The 8,735-nt window shown below is 36.5% G+C and overlaps 1 non-coding gene across 1 annotated transcript; it reads right to left on the bottom strand.

Moving 5' to 3' along the window:
* Positions 1-427: 427 nt before the first annotated feature.
* LOC122427920 lies at positions 428-534 on the bottom strand. The gene has a single exon (XR_006265610.1). It is a non-coding gene; the product is annotated as a U6 spliceosomal RNA (small nuclear RNA).
* Between the last annotated feature and the right edge of the window lie 8,201 nt (positions 535-8,735).

Below are 8,735 nucleotides of genomic sequence, written 5' to 3'. Positions count from 1 at the left end.
AACAATAATGCAAAAAAAAAAAAAAAGAAAAACAATTCTATAGTCTAGGTCTGCCTGGGAATATTGAGGAGGGGAAGTTGGTGACAGGTAAACAGGATTTGAAGATGAAAGTAAAAGAGATGACTGATCTTGAACAGGATAGGAGGGAATTAGCATAAAACACAAGTAACAGTCAATCTGGGGGGCGGGGGAGAAAGATGATGATGTTTCGTCTAAAACAATGCAAACTGTCTTCCATGGTGTTCTATCGTTCTGAGGTTGAAGGCCACAGCCCTTTCAGATGGCGTTCATAGCCTTCCATTACCTAGCCCCAGTCTAGCCCTCCCCTTCTTCACCCTATCAGGCCCTATGCTTTAGCCATGTGGCCTGCCTCCAGTCCTCATGTGCTGTTCTCAGGGCCTTCGATCAGGCTTCTCTCTTTGTCTGTAACCATCTTTTTCACTTCATGAATTTGCGTGTCATCCTTGCACGGGGGCCATGCTAATCTTCTCTGTATTGTTCCAATTTTAGTATATGTGCTGCCGAAGCAAGCACTGTAACCATCTTTTTCATCTTCCTCTCCACTTTGTCTAATATTTAGGTCTTGTTCTAGATGACACTTCACTAAGGAAATATTCCTAACTCCACATATTAGGTTAGGGCATAGCAAAACTGGAGACACTTAAAGAATTATTACATTACATTAATACATGTCTTGCTTACTAGACCATAATCCCATGCTGTCAGGCAAAAAAATCTGTATTCTTTGTCATTATAGCTTCAATTCCCAACACCATGACTGACTCAAATTTTAGGTTGAATAAATGACCTTTGGTCAGGTCAGAAAGAATGAAATATTACTATATAGATACCTATAGGGAGAGAAAAGCAGATGTGTTTCATATTGTTGTTGTTTTCCAGTAGTCAAGTCATGTCGAACTCTTTGCAACTCCATGGACTCTAGCCCACCAGACTCCTCAGCCCATGGGATTTCCCAGGCAAGAATCCTGGAGTGGGTTACCATTTCCCTTTCCAGGGGATATTCCCAACTCAGGGGTTGAACCCATGTCTCCTGCATTGGTAGGCAATTCTTTACCACCAAGCCACCTGGGAAGCCCATTTCATATTAGATACCCATTCTTATTCATGGTGAAATAGCTGGATAGAGTTGAACATATATGGGAAAAGAAGATAATATAGCATCAGGCAAAATGGAGAATTCAGTACAGAATAAGCAAAGACTCAAAACCCACAAATTACCCAATAAAATACAAAGAAATCTGAGACCACCAGATCTCCACAATCTTTCTTGCCATACCGGGGATATCCTGGCCCAGAGTTGACAGACAAAATCTTCAAACATTGTAAGTAGGGAATAGTTTCCATAAAGAAAGCTACTTAATTTATAAAGAACGTCCATCATATACTCTGATAATTATAAAGCTGACACCAACATCTCTCAGCGAATCATGTCCCATAAATGCTTAAAATTTAAGTTTGTTTACCATTTACAACCTTGACTAACCAGCGGTACCCTACTGAAATCATTCCATAGATCATGAATTTCAAATTGTTTCTACTGGTCAATGTCATCTGGGTTTGCTAGGTACGTTAACAGGGAGGTTGATCTTTTCCTATCTCTTTCTTTCTTCTTTTATTCCTGGTGCCCCCTTGGGAGGCAGAATGGGTTACAAAACAATCACTTTTCTTTTGTTTACCACTTATCACCAATTGGCAGATAATAAAAAAAAAAAAATCATGTACACAGTTTTAATGTGGAAACTGCTATCTAACTTATAGAAGACATATGAAGCAAAATAAATTCTCTACAATCATACTATCTAATCTTTTAAGATCTGAAATAATTCAAGCTTTAACTAAGCTAAACTGTAGGAAGATATACACATATAAAACAAAATATACATATCCTATTGTGATCCTTAGATGTATTTACTTTATCCCTACATGATAATAAAGGATTAAAGGTGTTAACGTTGTACAGTGTCTTATCCATTTCAGGCAATTTATATATTTATATCTGATTGCATACCACTTCTACAAGACTTCTAGAAGTAAGCATTAGTATAATTTTATCCAAGTTAAAAAAGAATAAGAATAGTTGTTGTTAGCTATAAAATTATACCAATTACAGCCTATGAGATAACAAGGATATTCATTTTACTGGGGGCACATTGATTTTCCAAAAGATTCTAGAGCTAACGACCTTAAGCAGTGGTCCCCATATTTTTTGGCATCAGGAAATGGTTCCATGAAGGAATGGAATGAGGAACGAGGGTGGGGAAGAGGAGGAGGGGATTCTTTCAGGATGATTCAAGTGCATTACATTTCTTGTGGACTTTATTTCTAATGTTGTTACATTAGCTCCATCTCACATTATTGGGCATTAGATCCTGGAGGCTGGGGATCCCTGACCTTAAGGATAGTTATATTTGTCCTTTACACAACTCTGTATTTCACCCTGTTTTGCAAGACAGGATTATAATCTAAGCATGCCAGACTCCTTGTTGCTCAATTGTTATAAAATAGAATCAAATAATTATAATGCAGATTTTCATCTTTTCAATGAATATAAACATTTTATCCCTAAGATATATTTCCTTTCAGAAATATTCCATAAAATGAGTCAGTATATTTTTGAAAAAGATACATGGATATGTTTTTTAATCTCACTCTTAGTTGAAATTACTTGAAGGACAAGGATTTAAAACTGGTCTTAGATGAACTTTTTCCACACCAGATTTGGAAGATCACTAAGAATAGATAAAACATTCATTTGGATAAGAACATTTCTAAATGAAAATGTGTTTCTGAAGCGAAAATATTATCTTTTTGCCTTATACTTGGTAAATCTATGATATCACGGACAAAATAAAAAAATCTTTCAAGACAGTATATTAAAAGCAATTTTATGAGTTAGGTAATTCAAGTAATTTTATTCCCATTGTTCAGATAAGCTAACAGTATATTGAGTTTAATTATATCCCCAGGTTTTAACTCAATGTCCTTGCACATCATGTGCACTAGACGTTATCTCTGTTATTTGCTCTGCAAGGCTTTGAGTGGAAAACTGTATAGGAAGCTGAGTATTTTGTCTTGTTTTTTCTTACTTAACATAGATACCTTCCTCTATCCCCCATTGCCTTGTAAATGGAATGAGGCTTCTACTTTGACAAAGTAATCACAGAACTGCAATCAAGGAGTGATAAACATTACTACATTTAAAGACCTTCAGGATTATAAAGTAAGGAGGATTAAAGAGGAGAAATTAAAGCCTAAAAGAAACCAGAAATCTCTTTCCTAAATTACAGATTCAGGGAAAAAATTTGTCTGTCCCTAAAACTAATTCCTTCCCAGCTGCTTTTAACTTTAAATTTATCTAAGCCATTTTAACCATAAAAACACATAGAATTAAAACAGTAACCATGTTTTCTTGCTTGTTTAATTTTCTTTTGCCCTTAAGAATTTATTTTATTATCTCACAAGCATAACTGCATATTCAAAATTATGCTTGTTACATAGGAGTGTTGTGAAAACATACAAGCCATTGATTTGAAAAAATTAAGTGATATAATAGTTTCTTCATTTATATAGTTAAACACATACTAAATTGGTTGCTTTAAAACATATTACATTAAGGTGTTAATGTTGCACTTATCTTCATATGATCTTTACATATGGTCAATTCTTGAGCAGGATGAAAATGCAGAATAATCAATTATTACAGAAACCCAGAATTTGAAAGGGCTCCCCGATCAGTAACTGTGACTCTGAGGTCAGCATGAAATTACATATTGTAGGCATTAGCTAGGGAGTGGTGGTTAATATTTATCTTGAATGCTGGCTATGCTAGTGCCTAAAGAAATCACCCTTTGCTTATTTCTCTGGGTGAGGTGCTGACAATTATCTTGGCTTGTATATTTTGGGGGATAGGAGCAGAGAAACATCTGCTTTTGCTGCTTAGAGCAATATGAAGGGATAGTGTTCTTAGGCAGTAGTATAAGGCTGGTGTAATGGTTGGAATCTCTAAAAAAGCCGGGGTGGGGGGGATAATAGAAGGTTGGTAAAGAGTTATTCATTTCTACTATACACTGAGTGGATGAGGGCATGACAGCCCACTCCAGTATTCTTGCCTAGAGAGTCCCATGTACAGAGGAGCCTGCGGGGTTAGAGTCCACGGGATTGCAAAGAGTTGGACCTGACTGTAGCGACTTGGCATGCACAGCACGCATACACTGAACAAGCAAGGTGCTAATTTTATGTGAATGGGAGGCAAATATTCAGGGGTGAACTGACTGTCAAAGAGCTCATTTTCTGTCGACTCCTTCTTAGAAAGGCTCTATCAGTATTGGATATGATCATGTAATTTTGCAAAATTTGCTAAAGTTTTGCAAAATTTTGCAAATTTAAAAATTTGTTTTTTAAATAACAACTCCCTTTCCCCATATTGTACAGACTGTTGTCATTCTCAACTTGTACCTTCCTGTGGACATACTCCATGAATTTGTAAATTAAGATAATCACTTCTGATTATTCCAGGAGAAGGTGTATAGACTTCATATCCTTATAAGATTTGAAGTCTCTCTTTGCAGCTTTGCAGGGCTTCCTCAACAACTATGGACTTTCTGGAAAAGCAAGAATAACTGAAAGAAACTGGTACTGTCCTTGTCATTCAGAATGTACCTTGGACATGGACTGTCAAAAGCTTTTGCCATTTGTCCTTCACCATCAGTGGTGGGCCTTTCTCTCTAAGGGGGTCAGGTGCAGCAGCATCTGTAGGGCAGCCCTGAAATATTCTGTGACTAAAGTGATGGTGTGCAAACATAATCCTTAAGACCAACAGTGGATCATGACTGCCCCTTCCAAGTTATGTCAGTGAAGGCAGTTTTTTTATAGGAATCTGTAAGAGATACTTAGCTTTCTGTGTGAGACTAGTAACCAGGGGATCAGAGATACAAAGACAGATTCACACTATGACATCAAACAGGGAGAGATACTGAATCAAGAACACAGTGATGAGCTAAGGACCAGGTGGACACTAAGGGTCCTCTGGAGTTCTCCGGGCCACAATTAAATAAGCTCATAACTATGCCTCCATATTTATATTGCAACATTTATTTGCATATTTACAGTCTGGTGACAGCATCTGTCTCTTCTTGTCAGCGTAGCCATTAGGCAAGTGTTGAAGTGTTGGTAGATCAGTCGTGTCCGATTCTTTGTGACCTCATGGACTGGGGCTCACCAGGCTCTTCTGCCCATGGGATTCTCCAGGCAAGAATACTGGAGTGGGTTGCTATTTCCTTCTCCAGGAGCCATCATGCATCATGACCCCCCCAAACACAAGAAGCCAAAGAGAATTAATACCACAAGGCCATTCAAAGAGGTGAGTCAAAATAGAGTTAATAAGATATGGTGAGGTCAACAGACAGACTCTGAAATTAGTTTTGTAAAAACCCGAATCTAGAAGCTGATTGTTCACTATTGCCAAGTTTTTAAGTTACTAAATATGTTAGAATAATGAGCTTTCAAATATGTGTATGGATAATCACCAGAACTTGTAAATATAGTACCTTACATGGTAAAGGGGGCTTTCTAAATGTGATTAAATTAAAGGATCTTGAGACAGAGATTATATTGGATTATTCAGGTGGGTCCAAGGTAATCACAGGGGTTCTAATAAGAGGAAGGGAGGAAGGTCAGGGCCAGAGAAAAAGCAGTTACAACATAAACAGAGATTGGGATGATATAATTTTCTGGAAGAGGGGTAAAAGCTAAGGATGGGTGACTTCTAAGAACTGAAAAGGGCAATGAAAGGGATTCCCGCCGCACAGCCTCCAGAAAGAACGCAGTCTACCAGCACCTTGATGCTGTCCTCCATTTCACTCATTAGGAGCTCTGACCTCCAGAGCTTTAAGATAAATGTGATGTTTTAAGACACTAAATTAATTGTAATTTGTTATAGCTGCAATCAGATACTAACACAGCAGTTGTACAATCTGGGATTATCATTGGTTTAAGTAGTAGGTGTTCAATCTCATACTTTATAGGTGCTTTTTCTCATTCATTTAAGTATTTTACATTTTTATATATAATAGTTCAAAGCAATTGTAAATGATCAGTAGAAAACAAAAGTAAGTGACCAATATGCTTAGAAACACTATAAGGCATTTTTTAGAAAAAATTTAAAGTACACTATATAATTGAACATATATATAAATATATTACATTGTATAAAACTTGATGTTAAAAAATACAGAGTAATGTGATCCCACATATAATTAGATTTATACTCAATAAAGAATGTCTAATTTTACGATTGACCTATTGCTCTGCCTAATCAAAATTACAAACTATTAAATGACTGAAAGAAAATAAGGCAATGAAAAAAGATTTATTAACAAATACTTTTAAATATCAGAATCACTTTATACATATATAAATAAATACATATACATATATAAAATTGGAAAAGAGCAAGGGAATCAAAAACAAACAAACAAAAAAGCAAAAATAAAAATCAGAAAGCTCTAGATTCATGGAAACATCTATCTCTATTAAATCCATAATGTATTATAGTGGAATTTCAGGGCAGGTTCTCAAGTTGTTGTGCTTCAAATTCTGTTGCCTTTAGACTTTTAACAAAGAAGAAAATGTATTTGAGAAGGTCAGGAAAAAAGGGTTGTTTTCTCCTCAGATTAAAAAAAAATACAATAAATACTTCAAATTGATCTACCATGGGCACAAAGATATGATATTTTTCTGAAGAAGTTGCAATAGCAGTGAGCATAGTAAATAAACTTCCAGAACAAAGAGGGTGAACTGCCTGAGTCCACTTTTACCAAAGCCTTACAGATGTGCTGTTTAAAAGTGTGCTCATTTTCATAGGCAGCCAGTTTTAAAAGTGAAGCATGATGGAAGAATTAACTCCCTTAATTTGAAATGATTTTAGTCAGTTTATAAGATCAGTTTAATTGGCCCTTCTTTATTGGCATTCTTAAGATTTTGCCCTGCTTTCTGAATCTTCAAATCCAAATACCCAGACTAAATTTAGCTAATCTCACTCTTTGGCATTCTACTGATGTCTTCTCCTCCAAAATTATTCTCTTCCGCTATTAATTCAAATTATTGAGCCCCAAAACATCATCTTTGTTAGGTGTTTCAATTATGTAAGTTGTTTACTCATTTCAACCTTGCTTTTAACACTCAATGACCCATGGGAGTCTTTCCCATTCTTATTATTCATTTCAAGCTGCACTTGATGGCCCATTTTAAAAACATCTCAGACTTGATGCCCACCACATTAGTTCTAATTAAGCACATTTTCTTTCAGCCTGATTTGTTTTACATTTCTTAATATCATGGGAAAGCATCAGAAAATCCTCAACATGTAACCTGATAATCCTGGTCAGTATGTGTAATGGATTTTTCTCTCACAGACAACAGATGGAATAAGCAGATTGTGACTATTATGCGTTATTCTTAAGCAAAGTACGCCAAGGTATCTGCCAGTTTTAGAGACTGGCACACATCTATAAGCAATATCTACAAATCCCCTGTTTAAATCCCTTCACCTGGAAACCATTTTGGCATTTTCATTCTGCTTTATTCTACAAATATAAAAGGACTTATTCATCAACATGCCAAATAACATGAGAAGTGTCAAAGAAGCTCATTATGGGGGGTGGGGGGGTCACTATTTCTACCATGAGAAAAGTTATGAAAAGGTCAGAATAGCTTTTTTATCTCTTCAACCATCCCCGCCGTACACTCACACAAACATCTTCTAGATGAGTTCCAGACCACATTTTCAGAGGTTCAGCTAAAGATAGCATATATATATATATAGATAGATAGATACACACACACACACACACAATTTTTTTTAGTACTCCCAAGGACGTCCCTGATGGCTCAGCAGTAAAGAATCCACCTGCAATGCAGGAGACCCAGGTTTGATCCCTGGGTCGGGAAGATCTCCTGGAGAAGGAAATGGTAACTCACTTGCCAAGGGAATGACGATGCACTCTAGTATTCTCGCGTGAACAATTTCATGGACGGAGGACCCTGACAGGCTACAGTCCAAAGGGCTGCAAAGAGTGGGACACAACTGAGCAGCTACGCACACAGGTACTTCTCAAAGTATGTAATAAAGGACCTTCCGCCTACCAAAGTGAAAAAGTCAGTCGCTCAGTCGTGTCTTTGCGACCCCATGGACTCTTTGCGACTCCATGGACTGTAGCCCGCCAGACTCCTCTGTCTGGGATTCTCCAGGCAAGAATACTAGAATGCGTAGTCATTTCCTTCTCCAGGGATTTTTCCCCACTTAAGGACGATACTGGAGTCTCCTTCATTGCTAGCAGATTCTTTATCATCTGAACCACCAGGGAAGGAAGCCCTTACACCTAGCAGGCACTCCGTAATTATTTGCTGTGTAAAGCCATTTAGGAAGACATATTAAGACAATGAAGCAATAAAGAATGATTTTTAGACTTTTTAAATCTGTATTTAAAATTAAAAAATAATTAATGCCTAGTATAAAAAAATACACACACAAACAAAAAAAAAAGGATAAAATAAAAATGCCTTCATTTTTAGGGCAACAAAATATTATACAAGATGATTCCAAAAAGACAATCCCTAAATGATTTTTCAAAATCATCATGGCAAGTTTTAAAAAGTATAAATCATTTATAAGAAATATACAAGTAAATTTAATTACAAAGTTTAACATAAAGGCT

The sequence above is a fragment of the Cervus canadensis genome, chromosome 25 (assembly GCF_019320065.1).
Source record: "Cervus canadensis isolate Bull #8, Minnesota chromosome 25, ASM1932006v1, whole genome shotgun sequence".
NCBI classification, from domain to species: Eukaryota; Metazoa; Chordata; class Mammalia; order Artiodactyla; family Cervidae; genus Cervus; species Cervus canadensis.
This window is presented reverse-complemented; position numbering and strand designations above follow the sequence as displayed.